The sequence below is a fragment of the Lates calcarifer genome, linkage group LG20, assembly GCF_001640805.2.
Source record: "Lates calcarifer isolate ASB-BC8 linkage group LG20, TLL_Latcal_v3, whole genome shotgun sequence".
Classification (NCBI taxonomy): domain Eukaryota; kingdom Metazoa; phylum Chordata; class Actinopteri; family Centropomidae; genus Lates; species Lates calcarifer.
Window position 1 is genome coordinate 21,618,389 of NC_066852.1, and position 24,186 is coordinate 21,642,574.

The 24,186-nt window shown below is 40.8% G+C and overlaps 1 long non-coding RNA gene across 1 annotated transcript; it reads right to left on the reverse strand.

Moving 5' to 3' along the window:
- Positions 1-940: 940 nt before the first annotated feature.
- LOC127143679 (uncharacterized) lies at positions 941-23,470 on the reverse strand. The gene is made up of 3 exons (XR_007815251.1): positions 23,385-23,470; positions 21,270-21,366; positions 941-1,050 (listed from the first exon to the last, which is right to left on the reverse strand). It is a non-coding gene; the product is annotated as an uncharacterized LOC127143679 (long non-coding RNA).
- Positions 23,471-24,186: the final 716 nt, after the last annotated feature.

Here is a 24,186-nt window from a genome sequence, read left to right on the forward strand (position 1 = left end):
TTTCCTTAAATCTTTACTGCGATGAATGTAATATACATGAAGTATACATTCTACCTTCAGTAATTTCAAACTAGTGATGCTTTTAACAAAATATATAATTGGCAGATTTTGAGAATATTTCCCCATCAGACGCATCAGACACCGAACTGTGCCTGGAAATAGGTGCAGAGTGAGAATTCTTAACTTTTCTTTTATTCGGCTATAACCCATCTTTGGCAGCATCTTGCAGGTAGCGTGTGCAGGTTTCAGCAAGCTGCTTGTGGTTGTACATTAACAATAATTGTGTCCCAAAAAAAGCTGGTGCTTATGACCACTGTGGATCCAAGGGTCGGGTACAAACTCCATTAGTCCATGAAACCCTGCCCCCTGTGGATGCAACTGTAAATTCACAACTGGATCATAATGACCTGCACTAAACCATACAGCTTGTCTGAAAGAAATCTTTTAAAATAGTTAAGTGTAGTCAGAGATTTTCAGTCCAAATGATTTTTTGATATACAAAACTGCCACTTAGGAGCTCTGGCCCTCTGGGCTGTCAGCAGATTTCTGGAACAGGCCTACATGTCTGTTGTAGCAGAAAAGAGCCAGACTATCTCCACCTCACAGACAAAGGAGAATTAGTTGTGTGAAGAGGAGAATACCTATTGTATGGGAACAAACATGTAAACGGGCCAACACTCAAACAGTCAGCTTGTCATTAATATACAGTGGCTTGATACAATGGAACAGCCAGTGTAGTGGAAGTATGCAAGAGAAATGCCCTCACTCTTTCATGTATTACATATTATTATTTAACTTTACTTAGACTTAACTTTGGTGAAGCTCTAATGAAACAGGCAGACTCAGGACTCCTGTAAATATTGTATTCACTTGGAAAGTCTGTTGTTTTTTTTTTATCCCTAATTGTCCCTACTGAGATTCTCAGTTGCTTACTTGTCATCTCCATCAGTTGTGTGGAACTCTTCCTTATGTCCAAACTTCAGGCTGCGTCAAAAGTGCAACGTGGACATAGTGCTGCCCTCTGTGGGTAAGTGTTGGTCTGAGGCCATCCTGAAGAGGAAAAAAAGTGATGTCAGCTGCTGTCTGTCCCACAGTGAATCCAGCGTCTCCATTTTTTCATTTCACAGAAGCTGAGGGATAAAACCAATGATCACAGATACATAACTGTGTTGTGTGACCAAGAGAATACAACACGTGAAACGAACAGTAAATGTTTGAGCAAAACACAGGCACATGCAGCATGTACTTCTTGCACTCAAGTATGTCAGCTATGAATGAACAGTGTTAACAGTGATGGACGATATCCTGCAAACCCTGACAGACTGAGGAGTTTCAAACAGCTTCTGCAGTCAATCAGAGTCTGAGGAAGGAGGTGGAAAGTGAAATAGAGGGAAACAGTGAATGTTTTTATTAATGAATAGATGGGAAACTGGGAGAACTGTGCGGCCAAAAGAAACTCTCTAGGTCTTTTTTTGGAAGGGGTGTGAAATTCCATATGGGAACATTTTACTAATGGGAGTGCGCTCGAATACAAAGTGAGTTTTCCAGCTGTTGGTGTGTTTTTTTTATGCCAGTCTGAGTCACTACCTGTCCCAGTGAACATGGTGTGGTGTTTTGTTTTGTGCAATTTCTTCTTCTTCTCTATCCTAAATAACTTAGAAACAACAAAGATGTTTTACAGCTTGCAGACTTGCGAACAGTATAATCACATGTAACATAATTCGCCACAGCTGCTGCTACTGCAGATGTGTGTGTACAGTGCTGTCCACCCAAATTATAGCCTACAGCCATCATGCTCCCACTCCAGATTGGCCAGTGACCATCACTTTCTTCTAATTATGTTGATGATTCATTTTTACAGTGTAGTGATTCTTGATTTACTGGACTGAGTGTGTTTATTGATTCTTCTTATGCTACAGTGTCATTAATTCCATCCATGTAAGAGGAGAGATGACAACACATTAATCACCATATTTGTTGTGCATATCATGAAAAAAAAAGATTTAGCCAAAAAAAATTAAAGAGAATATAAAGAGGAAAAACATGAAAAACTGCTGAATTTCACCCCTCCAACAGGATGGTAAGAGGCTTATATTCAAATTTTTCCTTTTACCAAAAACTCCACTGCTGTAACTTCAAATCAAAGACCATAATTCATTGCTGCTTTTTAGTTTCTGTGCTTTTGCTTTTATGATTCATATGGAGGAATTTTATTGCATATTCATGTAGAATAAAAACATCAATTAAACTCACTTGCTGTAAAGTCACAGGAAACTGTGCCTATTTGTAACGAGCATTAACACTTAAAGGTTAACATGAACATAAAGTGTTTGTAGAGAACCACACACACACACACAGTTGTGAGTGGTCACTCATTGCTGCTGCGGAAAATGCAGAGTAAGCATTGTAAAGCACAGAGGGGGTAAGCACATATTTTCTGTTAAATGTCAATGGTTGTAGAAAGTTACAGGGAAAGTTTTTGATCTCGGGTTTAGTCAGCGACCGCACCGATCGTGAGTTTGGCCACAGAACGGCCAGTTACTGGAATCAGAGGATGTTATTCCTTAGTCAGTCATTAGCGTGCAGACTCACCTGTTGACTCATATGAAGACTCACACAAATTTAGGAAAAGTCCCATGCAAATAATATTAATCACATGTGAAGACAATTTCTCCACTAATCCTGAACATAACAAATTTGAAATCAATGCATTCCACATTTTTAACTGATCAGAACATTTGAAATCTATCAGTGCAGCAGACATTTAGTCTACAATCTCCCATCATTTCTGCAACACAATCACTAAATATTGAATATAAAACATCTTTGGTCGGTTTTATACCTGATATGCCCTCATGATGGCACCAAACCCCAAACTTAAAATGCAGCCAAATAGGAATCATGTTTACAAAGAGCATGTAAAGTGTCTGCAGACAAACATCTCAGCATCCAACTCAGTTCAAAAGCTGATGAAGCTTTAATCAGCTTGGATATCATCTGTGTGAGGGAAAAAAAATATGTAGCTGCATCATGATGACTGCAGCAGCTTTTATGACCATTTTCACAATCTACTGGATGACTAACAGCCCCTCCAGAGCCACTTGAAATCATCTGCTGACTTCACATGTGGGCTTCTCAGCTCATTGTAAACAGGGCACTTAATGAACATGCCAATCACAACCGGGCCCCTGAGCAGAATGACACAGATGTATATCCTCCAAAGAGACCACACCGGCCTTGATTGCTTTTGTTCATCAGCTAATCAGAAATGCTGCTAATAGACTGATGTCCTGTTTGAAGTGTTTACACTGTAGAGAGACACCCCACCCTCTTTTCAAACAAAGAGCGTCTGACCTCACAGTGGTTGTTTAACACCGAAGCTGTACACCACCGAGATACTTCACTAATGTAGACAAATCCCTGTGAAGTGAACACACATGCGCTTTTCTCATATGTATTTTAAAGTCATATCAGTGTTAAAATATTTTGACTGACCATAAAGCTACTGAAAGCAAGGCCTTCCAATCCTCAACGGCAACCCCCAAAAATTTCCAAAAAAGTCACTCTCATCTGTTCTGCATCAGGAGCAACAAAAACATCGGCCTCTGCCCGGAGGTGTGCGGGGCCCTCTGTAGCTGTGAGTGAGCCATTCAGGAGTCACCATGGGTAAATATTGCAGGTCATTGCCATTCAAGGTTTTTCTTTTTCCTCGCAGGGTGTCGTGCTGCTGTTTTCGTAAAGCGTGTGTGTTGTGTGAGCTATAATATTAGCTCAGGAGCTTTCGAAGCCCAGTAGAAGTGTAAATCCTTTCCCTGTGTTTCCTTTGATAAGTGACAGCATTTTGATTCCAACACTAACAGTTAAAAAAAAAGGCTTCCAGCAGAATTACCTCCCATATTGTGTTGATTTTCCCATTTGATTCTTGGATAAATATAGTTTAACCATAGTTGACAAATACTTCAAAAACAAATCTGAACTTGAGGTTCACGTTCCAGTTTTGTCCAGAGCTTTCAACCACATCACATGGTCTTCCTCAGCAGATGGAGTATCCTCAGGTGTCATGAAGATGCAGGAGCTCAGTTGTCATCACATGACCTCTGAATGAGAAATGAGCTTTATCTCCATGACAACCTATGCAATCTCCATCCACTGAGGATAGCCAGGAAGCTGTGGCAATTAAAGCTAGAAAGTGGATCTTGAGTTTGTTTTTTTTTTGTTGTTTTTTTGGTCAATCCACTGTTGCAGGGTTAGGAATGAACTTTTGTTGATTGCTTTTGTCTACGTTTCTACATTTTAGGATAAATGCTGTTCCTCAGTCTTAAAGGGTTTTTTTTATAAGTTTTTTTCTACCACCAAACATGGTTTCTTGCCAGGAGCAGGTGATGATTGCCAAGACCTTCAGCCATCGTTGCGTTTACAATACATGAGATTAGAAAACACGCTCTGAAATTGGAAAATGATGGGACAGTGGTTACTGTGCTTACTTTAGTAGAAGAGAAGAAGAAGTGACAAAATTAGAAACAAAACAGCTCTTGGTGAGAAAAGGAAAGTAGTTCAATGCCAAAGTCATGTTTCTAACTGACTGGTAAATAACCAGCTGTCAACGCTAACATTGGCTACGTAGCAATAACAAAACATACAAATTGCTCCTTCAAGCTATTACTGATGAAAAACAACACAACTTGGAGTGCCAAACAACTTTAACTAGTCTAACTTCACTTAATTATCCACTTCTAGTACTCAAATTACTGTAGTATTAACCGTTTACAGTTAATACTTAAGTATATCATCCAGCACTTAGCAGCCATTAGCACAGCCCTCAGGCCCAGACCCAAAGTTGTATTTTACTTTTAAACGTCAACTGGCAGCCCGTTAATAATGTTTCTTATCAAGACTGATACATTAAACGTGATAAGTATTATTATTGATGTGTTTTGCACATGTTATTGCTGTAGTTTGTCTCTCCCACTGAAGAATTAGTAATTCATATGGAGACTTTTGCAATGTTGGAAGCATGCAATGTTCCTATGTGTGCCAGAGATGTTATTAATGCTTCCTGAGTTTATTTTGTTTTTGAAATCAGCTACCTGTACTTGGCAGAACACACCACAGCTTGTTAAAAACCACACAATGTACATGCATTCGCATAATGGGGCACGCACTCGCACTCACTCACACACACACACACACACACACACAGATGTGGCCAAATGAGCGAGCTGTGATCAGAAGTGTTTGCCTTAGTTGCCAAGATTGGTGTTTTACAGCTGTATTTGTTCCTGAATCTTCTGGTTTATGGTGCACTCAGGGTCACGCACTACATCTAAACACTGCCTGAGTAAAAAGGGGGCTTGCATGTACCCCCTCACCTCAACCCTGCCACACACACACACACACACACACACACACACACACAGGACTGAGAGGCCTGCCCACACACACACACTAAGCAGGGCACAAGCCACATCAAAGCAAACACACTAATCCAGCCAGGAAGCAGGGGTTCCATAGGCCTAATCATGAAAGGAGAGAGAAATGCATATGAAATAAAAATATACAAGAGCTATCTCCTAAACATTTTCACCACCTGTAGTTAATCAGTGGTTAATGAGTGTAAAGATTCTTTTCTTAAACTTTATTTTTCCTGTGGTGACATCTTAAGAGACTGTTAAGGTGATTTGTCCTCGACAGTCATACCTACGGGATTAGTGAGCTCATGCCAGAATCATCTCCACTGAGACTAGCTTTGTATCACAACCGACATGCATACAGTATATTAAATACTATATACTATATAGTATATTAGATTCGAAGCATGAATGGATCTAAATTGATATTCCAAGCGTAGAAAAATATGAATACCTGGTTGTGATTAATTTTTACATGAGCAAGGGATAATCACAAAATGAGGCTTCTGAAAGAAATGTGCATAATCTGCATTTCTGCACACGTGCACCGTTTAATCAACAAAAGCAGTTGAAAAAGATCATTCGAAAACTTGAATCTGGGAATTCTGTTCAAACCAATATTTCAATGTAGTGTTTAGGAACTTAGCGGACCTCCAACATATTGTGTATATCTGAGGAATCCTCTTTCAAATCGAGGAGCTTAAAGGCATGTCTTTGATCTCTCGGGTATGTCTGTGTGTTCTTTGAAACAGTTCTGACGAACCCATAATTTTTGCAGTGAGCCCAAAAGCCCCTGAACTACCCTCAGCGCCTTCAGGAGGTTTGAGCTCAGCTGGACCACAGAGGAGGAGCTGGGCAGCCACCTGGTGGGGCTGTGGGAGAGGGGAAATGGACTGTAATCAAACAGGCCGCCACAGAAACACCAAGCATCTCACTGGGTTTATGAGGCAGTCACATCCAGTCGACCGCTAACAATGAAAGAGGAAACACCTTTTTTTCACAGACATTCCTTGCTGTGCTTTGTTTTAAAAACACGTTTTACTGTTGATGCCATGTTATGAGAGTGCTACCCAGACTAGCATCACATATGCTTCCCTCATTGGTGACTGAAAATTAGGAATGTATTAGTAAATATTTCTATAAATTTTACACCTCTGAACACAGAACCAACATCTCTTTTCTGATTTGATCCTCAATGCATGCACTCAGATACTGACCCAATTGGTTTTGTCTGTGGTTTCTGTCTGAGCTGCTCGGTGACACTTATATTATTCAGCCTTATGAGACCCATTAAGCTGACTGTACTGCACCGAGCCCAGTCTGGTTTGGTGTGGAGCTTTCCATTACGCTGGTCAGCTGGAACTGTTGGGAGATGCTTGCAGAGGGGAAAAAAGAGAAAACAGTGTAAGACAGAAATGGAGCAGATGAACAATGGTAAAGATGAGGTAGGTACTTGAGGTTTTAGGTCTCAGAGTTCTGTGTGAATACATTCAAACACCAAAGACGTATTAATATACATGACCTCACCACCAGTGGGAGAAGCTCTGATGCTATATCACGATGACGACTAATTACACATTGTACACAATTATTTGGCAAGGACAAGGGGTGGCAACCAAATGTAAAGTCAATATTTACCCCTGTAGAAGCAGTCAAAAAGACATACTCCTTCATACACTGTGGCCATTTAATGTCAAATCCAAAGCTGCATTAAATAATGTGCCCATGATGCCAAGAATGTGTCTGTTTATCAGGGAACAGCACAATACAAGCCTCGCTGGAGCATTTGTCTTAAAGAATAATATCCACGTTTATGTCAAACAGACCACTGACAGGCCCGATGTGATTACAGGCAAGGATACAACTATTAACAAGCAAGGATACGACTGCATAGATGCATATATACATAAATAATGACTGGGAATCCTACTTTTCCTCAGACAGACAGAATGAACCACACATTATGTGCAACTAAATCTTCACAAATTTATTAAGTCTTTAGAAAAGCTGCACAGAAAAAAAAGAAAAAAAAAAACACGAAACCGCAGAACAGCTGCCTGGCTCCATAATGTGTGAGACATCATCTCTTACCCCAAGAACACACAGTTTAACCCTCCCCTCACCTCTCTCAGCTCTCATCTGTACCCCCAGCCGTAACAGCAGTGCAGTAGGCCAGATGTGCAGGACATGGAGGTGCAGAAAGATTCTATCCAGCTCCCCCCTCACCCCCCAGAGATTCCCAGGTCCATTTGGTCCTCATGTTTCAAACCGGGCTGTCAACCCCAGTGCCAGGCTCCACGTGACGAGGCCTGGCAGACAGACTGCTGTCACTCATCATGCTCGGTGGCGGCTAGCGTAAATGATTTAGATGATGATTTATGAGTGCGCTCTTGCACGGTCTCCCCGCATCTATTTTATTATCTATTTCTATCTATTTTTTCTCTTGTTTCAGCATTTCTGTCACACACTCTCACAACACATGCTCACGGACATTCCTGTCTTACCAGCAATGAAGTTTCATGTGTGCAGTTTTCATCTATGTGTACATGTAAGGAAAATCACAAGAAATAAATGTAAAGTAGCTGTATTAAAATACAGTTTCTACACTCACAGAGAAGAATATATTGTTTATCTACAAGTAGTTCTAAAGGCCAAGTACTGAAATATGTTTTGCTAAGTTCTATAAAAACCAAAAAACCCATACTCCCTCTGATGACTGCATTAAAATGTAAACTGGTTTCATGGGATTTTACTAATATGGAGTATAGCCCCTGCTTGATGGTCAAAGTAATGGAAATTCCATCGTGATATTTACTTTAATAATGGTATTTTTCCATGTGTGCCGGGGCATATCTGTCGGAGCTCATGCAATCGGTCACAGACTAGAATTGGTCCATTCCTCTTGGGCCCCCCCACCCCCCGAAACGTGAAGAGAGAAAGATAGATGCCTCCAGTCCTTTTAAGCCATTAAGAGGGTGAGCAAACATCCCCTCGAAACCCTTTAAAATGACAAGACCATCTCCCCTTCTGTGAAAAAAAAAGCAAATAATCTCTCCCCTCCTTCCCTGATTTCCTCATTTTCATCATTTTTCGTCCTCTGCTGTTCCTCCTCCTAACTTCAGCTACGACATCTTGGAGATGACAATATGGAAAGTAAAAGCCAGTTGTTGACCTCTGGCTTTAAACTGCAAAGAGAGAAACTGACTGCGCTGGCGTTCATCTGCAGACACAGGATGCTGTGTGTTTTAAAATCACCCATCTTAAAAGAAGAAAATCACTCACTGATACTTCACTGGCCAAAAACTACAAATACAATATACCGGTATTTGGAGGAAGTGGTGCAACACCATATAGAAACTCAATCAGATACCCGCAATGGGATAGTGAGACCTCAGCAAGACCTTGCATTTGTTTTAAAGAAACTGGAGGATGTACACAAGCTCATCTGGAAGTGAATTCCTCAAGGAAGTTCATTTATATAGAGCTTATAAGGATTTAGTTATGCAGGGGGCCACAGCCACCCAAACAGCCACATCCTAAGCTTCTCTCCCGTGGATAAGACCTCTCATCAAAATGAACTTACTTGTCAAATCTATTAAAATAGAAGGCCCAACAAAGCACAGACTGATAGGTCACAAAAACTGACCCTGCATTCCAGAGATCCTCCACCTCCAAAATGTCGTCCTCCGTATCTATGTCACCGTGCCTGCATCAGTTTGAATCTCCCTCCCTGGATGAATTTCAGGGTGAGCACATTGGTGACCTTTCGCTCGCTCAGCATGAAGTGAAAGTGAGTCAGGTTTGGCACAGCGTGCCGCCATTATCCTGAAGAAAGTTTTACAGGTCAGAAATGAGCGCTCGGCCCACCTGCTTTCTCTCCCACTTGCAGATTTTACACTTTCTCGACTTCTCATTCTTGTATTCCCTCCAAATCCATTCCATGTTTTTATCCCCGGACTCCTTTAAGAAACCAGCGTGCAGAGAGAATCCAGAAAAGCTTCTAGCGGATGAGAAATGGTTGCATTTTTGGAACATTACAGCACGATTCTGACATGATGTTTGGATTGAGAGCACCACATGTGACATTGTAAAATGGAGAAGTTATAGCTCACTGTCGGTTTTCATTGATTCCTTCTTGGGCACTAAGGCAGACACTGAGGATTTACCCCAATGTTTTATTTGGGACAGCTACATGATATCACAAATCGTCAGGAAAGTCAGAAAAATGGAAATAAAGTTGATATTTTATTAGGTATACATGGTGAAACATATTGCTTGGATAGAGCTTATTTGAAACAAGCACAACAGCCAGCTCCATGAATAATCTCACTCTCCATCTCTTTCTCTTTTTATCTCACTCTCACTATCAGAAATCTGTTAAGTGGCTCAAAGGGTACAATCAACGCATCACAAAATACCCTCTGACCAACATTTGTAAAGACACTCACTGGCATATTGCATTCCTGAGCCCCAAACTCTAAAGTGGATCGTCACATTAACCATCACAATACCTAACCCCGACCCTCAACCTGACCTGAATGAAAACAAAATTCTTTTTCTAACCTTAACTCGTCTTAGACCCAAACCTGACCCATGAAGAAAAAAGTATGTCAGGCAAAAATGTCCTCACTTTCCAAAAATATCCTCACTCTCAAGGTCTCAAAACTCAAAGTGGTGCTTACAAAGTACATACACACACAAAAACACATACACACAAAGAGAGCTGCATTTGAGATTGTAGATCAGAAGAAATAATGTCCTTATATGGTCATGGTGCAATTTCTCTCTCCTGTGCTGCTGGCTGGACTAAATCTCCATGTGTCTAGAGAGTTTATGAAAACCTGTGAACTGGGGTTAGAAGATTTAGAGAAGGAAAAGACACCAAAGTAACTCTTCCAAGTGATTTTTTTTCACTGTGCTCAGGCCAGGATTACACTCACGCACAGCTGATCAAACCAGTGTTGATTTCAGAGTTGCCCTTTCATAAGTTTTTCTCTCTCGTTTGCAGCTGATCACAAATACCCATAATTAGCAACCTTCGCTTGTGATTTTGTGACTTTGGAATTTCTCCCTCTCCCTGTGCATCCTCTGAAACCCCCTAGAGATTGTATGTTCGTTGGATCAACTGCAGAGATTAAACCAATCAAAACTAATCAGAAAAGAAGAGTGATCCCTGCATTCTCCTACAAATCCTGATCCTAGCAGAGAAGAAGAAAGTTCAAGAAAACAGCCTCAACTTTATTCTGGGTGAGTGCAGCTTATAGCACGGCTCATCCTGGCGTCTCAGAGCCTTTCATTGTGGCTTACTGTGAAAGCTGCTCATCTTAGCCCTGCAATTGCTGCTGATGCTTCTGAGACATCTGTACTTCACAGCTGAGAAATATATTCGCCTCAATGTTTATTGTCCCCCCAGTCACATCCACCTACTCTAAGAGTATGTACAGTATATCTAGGGTAAACCAGAAAGGGGTCTTACTATTGTACATCCATCTGTGGAAGCTTAGGAATGAGTTTAATACCTTTGACTGCCTGAAGCTCAACTGGGTTTAACATCCAGTGTTGAGCCATCGCAGAGAGGTTTTTTTTTTCCTAAATTATAACCAGGATGTACAAAGTAAACTTTAATGTCTTCTTTTCAAACCCTGTCTCTCTCTCTCTCTCTCTCCCTCTCTCCCTCCTCTTCTCATTCGTACAAATGGCCAAAAGAGAAATATATATACGATTACGTGTTTGACCAGTGGCCGTGAACTGTGGAAAAGTTTTATCAGTAGACAAGCCTTTTGTCTGTGAGTGCTGTCATGTTTCTTGTTAAATGACAGGATGCATGCTTCTTGCAGAGCATCTCGGGGCTTTCCTCACGTTAATACCCATCAGCTGATATTTCTGAGCTGGGAACTTTGGTGATCTTTTTCATTTCTTTGAATCCTGCCTTTGGAGTTTGATAAATGCATCATCTGGGAGTGCAAGCACAGACACTAAGTGACGTATTTGTTAGTTACAGAGACAACATTTTTGATATACAAATAACAGCCAGTGCAAGTTTTCATTTTCCCAGCTGAGTTAATGTCATAAATCTGAAAAGCAGGTTGTGTTTTGAGTCTTGTTGTGAGTCACACTTGGCAAAAGAATTTCCACCTAAAATAGATGCACATGTTGCCTCCGAGTCTTCTTTTTTGCTATGAAAGTATTTGAGGATGGGCAGATTTGTGACCAGCTTACATTTGCGTTCACACAAGTGCACATACACACACCCATACCACACACCAGAAGCACAGGCCACATGTTTTACTATAACCCTGATTTACTACTGCCTGTCTGCATGATTGCTTATGCCATTCTCATCTCTTCCTGCCATATTTTCTTGCTTTTTCTAAAATTCTACTGAATTTACTGAAATTGTGTTTTGCTGCTTGTCATTATATGCAAAATTTGATCTGCTGAATGACAGGAGTTCAGATGGCACTGTGCATCTGTTATAACTTTGACAAAATGTACTAATGGTTTCAGAGATGACACAGGCATGTTAGAGCCAACACTGATCTAACAAACTCTCCACAGTCCTGATATTTGCTTTTTGCCAAGACGAGTAAAAAAATAAGAAAACAAAAACTATCCTGCAAAATGGAGGTAACATATGTGATAGGAAAAGTCAGGTGTGTGAGGCCTTTCCTGGTATGTGATATAGTGTGGCAGTATTTCTTCTTTTCAGTCATGCTGCATTCTGAACTTTAAGGTGGTGAATGCTTTTTTCTGACTCTCTGCACATTTTTACATAAATTAGTTCCATGGAGCATCAGGTTGCCACTCTAGTTTGTTTTCTTTTCTCTCATAGTCAATCATTGTTGAAGCCTTTCTCACCCCTCTTAAGCACTTTATATTTTGACCTTTGACCTCTATACCCGCACCATCCAGATCTTGTTCGGGGGGGGGGGTCAGCCTAAGACCCAGACTAAAATATAAAACAATAACTAACAAGCAAGAAGGAACGGACAGTTCAATGGAACATACAACTGGAACAAAAACAAGCCAACAAATCTTTCACCTTCTTCTCTGCTTGTTATTATTGATTCATGCTCATCATTTGTCACTTCATTCTAAATGCCTGTGTGTTTTTCAGCGGAGGCTTATCTTTTATTTGATCTGACTTGGTTGGCTAAATCTGGGCTCACTGCAGCCAACTGAGAATCCCACAGAGAAATCATCCTTCTCTCGCATGGGGCTAACATACAAACAAGTAAATCAATAGATGAATAAATTGCCCTCTTCACCACAAGAGGACCCAAAGGAGGAGTAGAGGAGAGGGAAGGAGAAGGGCAAGTGTGCATCTCTTAAAAGAGGTTCTAAAGCAAAAAGGCGCAGGCTAGGTTCGCTTTAATGAAGAGAGGCTCTCTTACTGAATATAAATAAGCAAGAAGCAGAGAGAAAGACAGGGATGGCAAAGAGAGAGAGGAGCATCACCTCAGACAAAAAGATGGCTGTAGTTCATGACTTATTCATGCTCCCTGTGTGGCTGGGTAGAGTCCCATGGGGAGAATTAGATAGATGGGAGGGCAGTGCATTCAGTCAGTCAGAAGTATGAGGTCACATTTGACCCAGCCAGTAGGTAGATACTCTGTAGAAACAGCCTGCCCTCCACTGACCTGAGATACCAAGCCTGAGACAGCCTGTTAGACTGCATGTCAGTAAACAGAATTACGTCCCCATAAATATACAGTAAATGTCTCTCTGGGATATGCGGTCGGCCACAGATTCATCATCATCTCTTTGTTCAGCAGATGCCTCTCTGGATCTGCGCGGACTTAAAGAGTGTTTCATTCATTTTATGAATTATTTGTATGGATGAAGAAGTCTTTGTTCGGTGCCCAACAACTCCAATCCCCCCCTCTGGTGTATGTTATTTGAAACTCAAACAAACCTAACATCAAAAATGAAGAGTGTTTGTTTAGACAAACAAAAACATGGCCTCCGTTGGCTACGGGCTGCAGCGCATGCCTGGGAGTTAGCCTAGTGATTGCATTGGCTGCAGAGTGTGACAATCCAAACCATACCATGCAGGGAGAGGCAGGGGAAGGCAGCATGCGGGAAAGACATTAGCAGATGGACATAATTCACTGTGCAGGAGCTCCCTCGGCCGATGTTGAACACACAGACACTTAAACATGGATTCAAACGGCTCTTGGTCTACCTCCAGCAGAACTGGAGCTGCAGCGCTTTTTTACCCCAGTGAGAATTTAATAGGACTCAAAGTTGTGGTGTTGACTCAGTCGGACTGCCTCGGTTTAGTGTGGTAACCATTCATTATGGTGGGACTCTGTGAGAACAGACTACACTCAACAATTCTGTTTGTTAAATTGATTGGAATATTAAATGCTGCTGTGCTACTCTGTGGTTGTTTGCGCTGCTGGGAAGAGCACAAAGTTAAAAAACAAAGATGTCTTTGATAAATGTCGCCTTGGCCTCAGAGACAAGCATTTCTATGACAAACTCAGAAACAGGAATGAGAATCGTACTTCACTTAATCAAATGATGATCTTCAAGGCACTTAAATGAGGGGATTGTAAATCTTTGCCTTTGGAAAATAAGTTTGCTTTGTTCCCTATGACTCAAATATCGTAAGCATAGAAGACTAAGCATTCAGTTGTTTTTTGGCATCTGTCTGTTAGTGTATTCCTTTACTGCTCCCTCTTTTTCCCATATCCCATTTATCAATAAGTGTTCAGTAAGAAGACAGAGCAGGTGGCCAAGACTACAAATGTAAAACCCACATGCATGAGTACTGACTTTTATATATTTGATGATTATTTAATCACTAGTATGGTAATTCTTTCAGCAAGACAGAAATGGCAGCAAGGCAAAAAAAAAAAAGATTCAACAAATGTGACAGAATTTTTGAACAAAATTACTTTTTCCGTTTTTGATAAACCCGATTCTTTGGCCACTTGGGGTCAACAGAAACATTGACTTATGTTTCTGAATTATCATCACCTTTTAAGTTAATATGGTTAACATCTTAGCAAAAACTTGCCTATTTACACATCTATCAATCACAGAGCAACAACATCATTTATTTGGAGTCATGTTTCTGGCCACCTGGTGAGTATAACTCCAACATTCACTTTCTGTTTTTGGCATCTGCCAAACCTGGAGGGAAATATCTGGCTGTTTAGCTTCTAAATGCTCCACTATGATAACCAGATAGTCACTGACTATGTCTGTTGGTGCAGAGTAGGTGGTGTACACTGGGTTTTTAGAGCTTTTTCACTGAAAACAGCTGCCTGCTTCAGCTGAAAACAACAAAGTATGAGAGCAGTGAGAGTGAACTAAAACAGTAAAGTTGACAACAGTGAGCTGAAACTCACTATAAAACTCAAAAAAGCCAAGGGGAGCTGCCATTCTCTGGGGGTTGATCACTACCAGTGACCCATTTGGGCAACAATCAAGTTATACTTAATTCCAAAAAATAAAAAAAAGAGACATATTTGCCTTTAACAATAAAAAGACAGAGACAACATCCGAGATGAGAGGAAGGTAAAAATTATTCCGATACACAAATAAAAAACAAACCCAAGTGTTGCATATGAGGAGGATCAGATCTGGCCTTTACTGGGGACATTTTGACTCGTAACACCACAGGACAGTTTTATTCGCAACCAGAGAGCAAGAGGGGAGTATATGTAGCCTGTCTATATTCAAGTCAACTCTCTGAAGCTCAAACAAAGTAACAATAAAGAAAATCTATGCTGTGGATGGTGATACGGAGAAAAGACTAGGACAAGAAAGAAGGATGGATAGAAAGAGAAGGGCAATAAAAGTGTTCAGGAGGGATCTTTATTTAGTTTAGGACTCAGACTCTAAAGTGAAAGCAGATGGGACTTCAGTCTGGAATAGTTTCCACTTGAAGTCTTGGACTAGAGTGTGCTCTGCTCGCTGTTTCTGAGCCCATTCCAGTTTTCTTCAACCTGTGTACTGGGCCTTCAACAAGAGGTTTTTCAGCCACAGATAGGAACATACATACAAATCCTGCCTGTGCTTATGAATGTAGATATGCGCACTTGTACACAGACATCTGAGCGTTCTCTGCTATGTGTACAAAGACGTGCAGGGAGCGTAAAGCCCCATAACCGAGCCTGAGCTGGCTGTGTGAGGTCAGCTGAGTACTGGAAAGACAGTCCGCAGTGACAGGGTGAGCGTGAGAGAAACCCCAAAAGCAAAAACAATAAGATGTCTGGCTGAGCACTCCAGCTAAACAATGCCGTGTGAGGTTCATGAGGGGTCAGTTGACAGTTGCCGAACTGGCGCACAATAACTTAGTAACGGCTCACAATGGTGAGGCACTTTATCTTTCTTTCCCCTTCAGATGACAAGAATGATGTTTGCAACATACACATCTGTAATGTGACCCCGAGAAGAAAAGTCAGGCAAATAACCAACCATAGTATTTATCTTCGTGTAAATGCACAATGTGCTCTGGCATCAAGCTGCACAAAGTGTGCAAGCCGATAGCGTGATCTCAGCTCGCAGAGCGCAGACAACAAGTATCTATATGTCCTCCATCTGCATCCTCCATCTGACAGGCGAGCTACACTCGTTCATTCAACAGGCCTGCGAGTGATGAGTGTGTGGGTGTCTCAGAACCTGCCTTCAGTTTTAATTTGACTGTAAAAAGATCCTTATATGTATTTATAGCCAAATGTAAATAAAGTTGCAATCAACGCCTGGTAAGTTCTCCAAACACACACAGGCTGGGCCATGACTTATAGTGCTACAGTTTGGCTCTTTGAAACACATTTACTATATGTGCATTGTATAGATAGACATGCACGCACAGGCAGACACAAACACAGTCTAGAAAATTATTAAGCTGTTTTCAAAATCTCTAGCTGTACTCTCTAGAGAAGCACTGTTTTGGTCACCTTCTCCATCACTTAGAGTTGTGCTTGTGTAAGATTTATTTTTAGCCAGTGACTAATGGCACAAGCTTTTCTTTTGTCTCCCATTCGTTTATTAGTTCAATGAAAAACAACAGCAAAAATATAAAGGATTTCTGCTGCTGTGTGTCTGGATTCATACTCAATGACTCTCTTTTCACACACTATACCATTCATGAGGTCGGCCGACTTGGATTTAGTTTAAGCATCAACCTCACGGTATGCATTTTTCACAGTCTGGACCCAGGAGTTTGCTGCTCTGAGGATTACATTGTCCTCCACCCTCATTTATTTTTTCCATGTCAAGGGCCAGAATTAAAGCGTGTGATGCCAGCCTTGGTTTTGGCTGTTCTCTTCTCCTCTGCCATTTTAAAAAGTGGAGTAGAGGAGGTGGCTTGTTAGCACGGGGGAGATCTGGACCAGTCATTCAGATATTTGAGCCAGATATTTGAGCCAAACTGCATGTATGCTATGTTTAAATATTAAAATTTAACTATTACTTGAATACTTTAAACTACTTTCCTGCCATAGTACAGGACTTTTTTGTTCATCTTAAATATACGACTTTGATTGAATGTCTATACTTGTACACAAATTATATTCAGTTGTATCTGGGCGCATTAATGACTTGTAGAGTGAGACTGTCTTGTAAAAAAACAAGCCAAGTGGTTATCTATAGAAGCAGTTTCACTGTCAGGTGACCTCTGGTGGCTGTAGTAATTATGATGGGAACATAGGAGGACTTCAGGTGTGATATAAAGAGTGACAAAGTCTATGTTAGGAGGAGATTAGGTTGGATGGATGGATTTCTTTGATCCATGACTGTTCCACAACCATAACCACATGTTTATTACTGTAACCATGACGACTAACCTCAAGGAAGTACTTATTTTAACACAAACTGTGACCTTTTTCATAAACCTAACCAAGTAGTTTTTGGGCCTATAAATCTAACCAAAAGATGAGTGTTCAAACTTTAACTGGGTTTTTATTACTGTTACCATGACAACTATTGTTCAATTCGCTTGCCACTGGTACACTCCTAGGGGTCTTATCTGAGGGTAGGGACAAGTGACCTACATGGTCGTATAAGTCAGTGAATTTGTGTGGGGTATATGACCACAGCAAACTCAAGATAGGCTACAAGTAGAAGAGGAATACATTTCTGATACATGTGTATAAACACAAAATGTACAGTACGTCAAACTTAACCCAGCAATAACTTAGTTTGGCCATTTGGGGCAGTGGAAACAAGCTGTGAAAACCATACAGACACATTATCGAGTTCTCAATTAATATGACGAACTTTGCAAACAGTTGCCTATTTACATATCCAGCAGATATCAGGGTCCAAAGATCAAAATTAATACAATTCTTTTAATTTAGGCAGTCTATATCCAAAAGTGGGCTGGATGTGAATATCAATGGCTGATGGTGAAACACAGCCACTTTACATCTATTTATCACCTGTAGATGTGGAAAAGAATTCATAGTAAGCAGAAAATCGTTGTATGTGAAAAAAAAAAAAAGGAAAGAAAAAACTGGTTCACTCTGACCAGCTTCTCTAATGAAATGGAATTCTCACCTCATCCATCTTATTCCAACACACAATCTCATGGGCTATTTTTTCCCTCCTCCCTCTCCCTCCTTCCCTCATGGCTCTCTGGCCTTGACATCTCACTGTTCCTCCGAGTGACATGCCACGCTGCCAGGAATTCAGTTCATCTGAGCTATGTACAACCGCAAACCGTATCCTTTACAACCTGGACAACTGACACAGCAGGAGCCAAGAGAAGCGAGAGAAGGAGGCGGATGGAGGTTTAACACTAGCCTCCTGTCAAAAATCCTTCCTGCAGTCCTTCTGAAATATGAGGGGAGATAGTGTTCTGCATTTAATAGTACAGTATATCTACAAATGGCACCCGCATGTGCTGAGTGTTGGCGTTCTGAATGCCGCTTAACAGAGTCACAAATCTCACAAAGAAAATTGAATGTCCTTCCAAAGCTGGGAACACTAAACGATACAAAAGACAAACAGTGTCCTGACTTGGGCATGACAATTCATTTACAGGAACATGATGTGACTTCACTTTTCAGTGGAATATAGGGCAGATCACTCCTTCCATGGTGAACTAAAGAAGATTCAAAACTCACAGCTCAGGAGCAGATGTTTCAGTTCGTAATCTTTCTCTTCTGTCGAACACTTTGGATTTTCATAACTTCGTCTGGACAAATCTGAACACGAGCCAACTTGTTCCCATAGAAAACAACTAACACCAGACCATTTTAATCTGCAAAAGTTATTTGTGAAGTCTTTTTTACTACCTGTCAGGTTTTTATGATTTTAAAATTCTCATAGCTTGCACTTGACCCAAGCACAGGACTATGACAATATATCAATATCCTGGATAAATCCTTAAGTAAAATACTGGGTGGAGTCTTACAGAGAAAGAAATGGGCTCTCAAGAATGTTTTTTTCTCCCCTCGTACAAGTTAGAATTTAGCTCGTCAGCTGAGTAAATACAGATATTCTTCCAGTTTTCTTCATGTCAGGGTGACCTACAAAATGGTTTAATCAAGTATAAAACAGATACATAGACCTCTGTGCTTTGTGTATCCACTCCCTATGGCACTAAGTCATGTTTATGCTTTACCGTTAATGATTTAGCCAACAAAGCCCACATCCAAATCTCCCCTGTCTTTCCAGGGGAAAGAGTTGCTGAGCAGCCATCTTTCATCCTGACAGGACTGGAATACAAACCACGAAGCACTGACCAGTGCCATGTTTCACTGTGTAAAGACTTAAAAATTAAATATGGGTGAGAAGGAACCAACCAGTGTCAAGTGACTGAAGGAGATAATGATGGATCAGACACCAGCAGCAAAGTAACAAAAATGCCATCACATCTATCGCTACATTCTTTCCCTCCTCCTCTGCCGCCAGGCTCGGCCCGACGCTTGTTTTTCCTCAATCAACAAGTGTTTAAGCCTGTGTTTTTCCACCCCAGATATAATTCACAATGGCAGAGCACTGTAAGTATGATAGAAAAGAGCTTTGGAAAGGTGCAATACCCTGATGCATCTGTCTAAATCTCTATAAGAGTCTGGGGAGAGGGGAAGTAAAGGAGAGTTAGCAGGAGAGGACACAGTAGGGGAGGTGGCAGTGATGAGTGTGAACTCTCATGCTGAGGTTAGGAAGGGAGTCTAGTCTCTGGACATGACAGGAAATGTGGGAGCCACAGGGGACACCTCACAGATATCCACAGCGCCCCAATAAATCTTCATCATTCACAGCTCACTATGCCTGATATCTCTATTATGTGGTCGGCAGCTGTCATCGGTTAAGAAACCAAACCAATTCTTCCAGAGTCCAGCCATTCATTATAACAGTAAAACAAAAACAACCTCATTCAAAAGTGACTCGTTTTATCTGCAGCAACGCCACCCACTTAGACTGGGGACAATCCATTCAGATCTTCTGACCTTTCAAAAACACAAATGGCTGCGGAATAAGCACCATGCGAATTGTAGCGCTGTTATAAATCAGTGAAAGTAATCCAGGTTTTTATCAGCCAGAAAACAAAATTTTTGGAAGTAGCAAAACCCAGATCTTGCTAATTTATATGATTTTATGTTCCTGCAGTGCCGCAATCCCTCCCTCTCTCGCTCCTTTCCGTGCAAGAGAGGAGAAATGTGGTTTCATTACTCATGCGGGCCAAAACAGATTGTCCTTTTTTTCTTATTTTCCTCACAGAAAAAGCCTGTGAGAGACACCCTGGGAGACATGTGGAGCCCTGAGACACTTATAATCAAACACAGGAGCCACAGCATCCTGACTCAGCTACTACTACTACTGGCAGCTGCAGTGACTCAGTATTTTCAAAGAAACCTGTAGCTGTCATTTACAGTAATGATTTATTATATAATGAGCATCCTGGACCACTCCATTTCCCTGCTGATTTTTATCAAAGATGGTGCCACATTTCAGTACCTTTAGTCTTACCTGCATCAAAACTACGATGACATGTGTTCAACAACTGTGTACTTTGATATTACCAGACCTCGCCTGGGTTTTGTCCAGTTGAATTGTAGCCACATCTATTTACTGGATTGTGGACCAGCCTTCCAAGTGGAAAGTCCAAAACGACTGATTGAACTGTCAGCAGTTCCACAGATGCCGCCAACATAGCAAGTCACATCAGGGAATCGTGTAAAAACAATAGCACATTTAGAAATGAGCAATTATTAGCCAGTTTAAAAACGCTTATTAAGACTTCCAATACCTGCGATTGGTTTAATACTGACCAATCCACTGGGGTGAGCAATGATATTAGTAAAACATACTGCCAAATGTGATTCATGGGAAAAAAAGTTGTTCTTTTAATTTCAGTTATTTTCATTTTTAATTGTGTTGAATGCTGTGTGTTTGTTATATACTTTAGAAAGATAAGCCATCACAGTGATTATAATTTATGTAGGTTTGAATAGTGCAATATAATGTGTACAAAACTAATAAATAATAACTAAATAATAACATAATATTCAACTTACAGAAAAGTAAAATTTTGTACATTTTGTATCAGTACCAGTCTTCCCAATTGTCGACTCATTCTGCAAAGAAGCGTGATGCTGCTGCTTGTAAATGTGTGTGTCAAAGATCCCACTAGAGGTGGAGTCAATTTATTAAAGTGAGAACAGTGTGGATATAAGCCACGCTGCTTAGCAATACTTTTCCTCTCCAACTTAATCTAAACAAAGTGTTGAGCAAAATTTTCTGTGCCTAGAGTACTTAAGCAGTCCAACGCTTTAAGCTGAAATGACAAGCAGTTGGCTTGTCTCAATGATAAGCCTGATCCACGTCTTTTCTTGGCCAAAAAGCCGCATGCAACTGATCTCCCTCTTACTGTAAATACTCCCTAATTCCCTGTTTTACCTCTCCACTTCGGGCAGACTCATCTGAAGCAAAGACTCGTCCATGTTGAAGACACAGAGATGAAGTGGTTCTCTTCAAGTCAGCCACAGGGGGTTTGCTGATAGGGAAGGAGAGAAAGTTTGGAGTCTGTAAAGTGTGTCAAATTAACAGTTTCTCAGTTTGTTATATGAAAAAGATGTTAAATTTCTACATGTTTACATATCACAAAGACACTTGTCAGCAGTGTGATACCAGTTTGAACTGTAATTACTGCATATCTGTTCAGTTTTAATCCATTCCAAATGACCTGGTTTCATTTATTGCTGAAGTCAAAATGAAGAAATGTATTGTAAAATGTACTCCCAGATTACCAAACTCTCTCACTTTTCATTGTATGAACATCACACGACTTTCTGCACTGACACTGAAACTGCCACTGGATGCAAATAGCAGCTGCAGAATAGCTGCATATGAATGTAATTCACAGGAGACATGGGGAGAAAGAGAGACAGAGTATAGAAAATAAAGTGAATGAGAGAAAACATCAGCTCCAACAGAGACCCGAGCAAGTTACAGCTTTAATTTTTAAAGTAAATCTGAAAGCAAATCATCATAAACATACACTAGTTTCAAGATTCATGCAGTTTGATGTGAAGCAGCATCTCCATGGCAACACTGACTGGTCTGTTTTTGAAGGATTGGAGAATAATAGAAATAAGAACAATACAGTGATTGCACCATGCGTAGCTGTATAACTGCCTACTGCACATTATGGCCTGTTATCAAGGAATATTTATTATACTTATGAATTATGATGATAACAGGGTGAACTACTGGCTATGTCTCTGGTTTATCTAACTTTTGACTGCTTCTGTATCTGAGCACTTTGCACTGTTATCCAAGCCATAAAACAGCTGCACTTCTCCTAGTCTCCCAGAGAGACTGACGGGCACATCCCGGCCAGGCAAAAAAATTGAAATATTCAGAACGACAGAAGCTGTTTACAGTAAGTCAAACAATTAGAGAAGAATCATAATAGAGTTGAGTGAACAGAGGTTTCCACAAAACAATAATTTAAGCTGGTTCACTACTGGAAACTAATTATGTACGGCTAGAGTCTCTCTGAGTAAATTCTTGTCAGATAACATGGGAGATGAGAATAAAATGGGAAATTAATTTTAAAAAAACTTGCAGAGAACTCTGTGACTTTGGAAAACAAGTACTTTCTGCAGTTGTTTTCACTCTGTATGGCCAAAATGCAAAACAATAAGTGGATGCTCTGAGATCGGGTGTCCCCACTGATTTGTTCTGCTCTTATTGAATCTATTACAAAGGTTTACATGCGTGAGATTTTGCTCAGGAGTGAGTAGCAGAAAAATAATCTGGTTGGAATGCCAGTCGTAACCCCACAAGTTAAGCTCGCCGTTATTGTTTTTATTTGAAAAATCTGCAGCGGATAATGCCTAATGTTTCCTTGACAGTGAGGGGTCAGCGACCTACACCTCCTTACAGAGCTTTGGGATACGCTCCACACACGGCAGAAAAACACGTACACGTGATACGCAGAGAGCCATTGGGGAAATAAATGGGCAACTGTGGTGTTTTAAAATGCTGAAAATGCTCGGTGCAGCATTATAGATTGAATTTTTCCATTTAAGAAAAAGCTCAACTCACAGTCTATCAATCTATCAATCATAAATCAGCATAATGGCTTGTAATGTGAAACATATTTCGCCTCTACCACAGTCAATTTTTCCCTTTTAAAGGCTTGGTGTAGCTCTTTTCTTGTTTGCAGGACTGAAAAGAAGTGGTTTTGTTGTCCTGTCGCTTTCCTTCATTGCCTATGGTGTTGGTTTAACCTTCCTGATAGAGGGCCAAGAGTGTTTTCTTAAGTTCAGTATCTCTGTCAGACCTTTGGCTCACATCTCGGACACAAATATAGAGGGCAGAGGAGGAGCTGAGGCCGGGAGAGAGCGGGAGAGGGGGATGGTTATTGCGACAGTGGGATGGATAGAGGAAAAGTAGATAGAGAGGTTTCATAATTGACACATGGACATAGAAGGAACTGAAGACAAAACATCCATCAAATAAAAGACAAAAGGCAAGTAAGGACTCTGAGCCTTACTGTGAACTCACACTAAGCTGCTGCTGACATTCTGACAATCCTCACTGACTAAGAGGCTGACAGGCAGTCGGACCAGGACCAGCTCTCCTGCTGCAGTTGCCTACTGTAGAAATGTGAAGTTGAAGAGAGAGAGAGAGAAACAAGAGTGAATAAAGTGAAGAGATGAGGGAGAGAAAGGTATGGAGTCCATTAGGAGTTTTGCAGAGCAGGGATGATTGAATAATCTCGGCCAACACTAACTCAGTGTCCCTCCCTTTTCCTCTGTACTTTCCAACTGGGTGCCATCCACATGACCTTTGAACCCCATCTTAGTAACCATAGCCCGTAATTCATGCATAAAGAATTACTAACTAGAAAGGCACCCCACCCTATAATGTGTTGGCTGGCGGCACCACAACCTGTGCAGGGCTGAATGGCCCATTCAGCCTCAGAGCATGAGATCATGATTAAATGGGTTACAGCTCTTCATTCTTCACAATCAGTAAAGGCAATGGAAGGCGACTACGAAGGATTGTGATGTCAAAAGTGAAATCTGTTTGGGGGTTCTGCTGTCTGATCATGTACTTGGTTTTGTTGCTCCATTTATTTCACACATTAGGTGGAAAACCCAGAAGAATTTCCATTTACAGTCTTGATTTTTAACTGTAAAATAAGGAAACTTTCCTCAGCACACAAGACTATTTAAAAAGCTAGCGATGAAAGAAAGCAATAAAAGTCAGATTATCAGTAGACCATGGAAGCTGAGTGGCTGTGATAGCTGATAATTTAATTAGGTTCATTAGTGCAAGTCCACAAAGTAATTATCTTGTCATC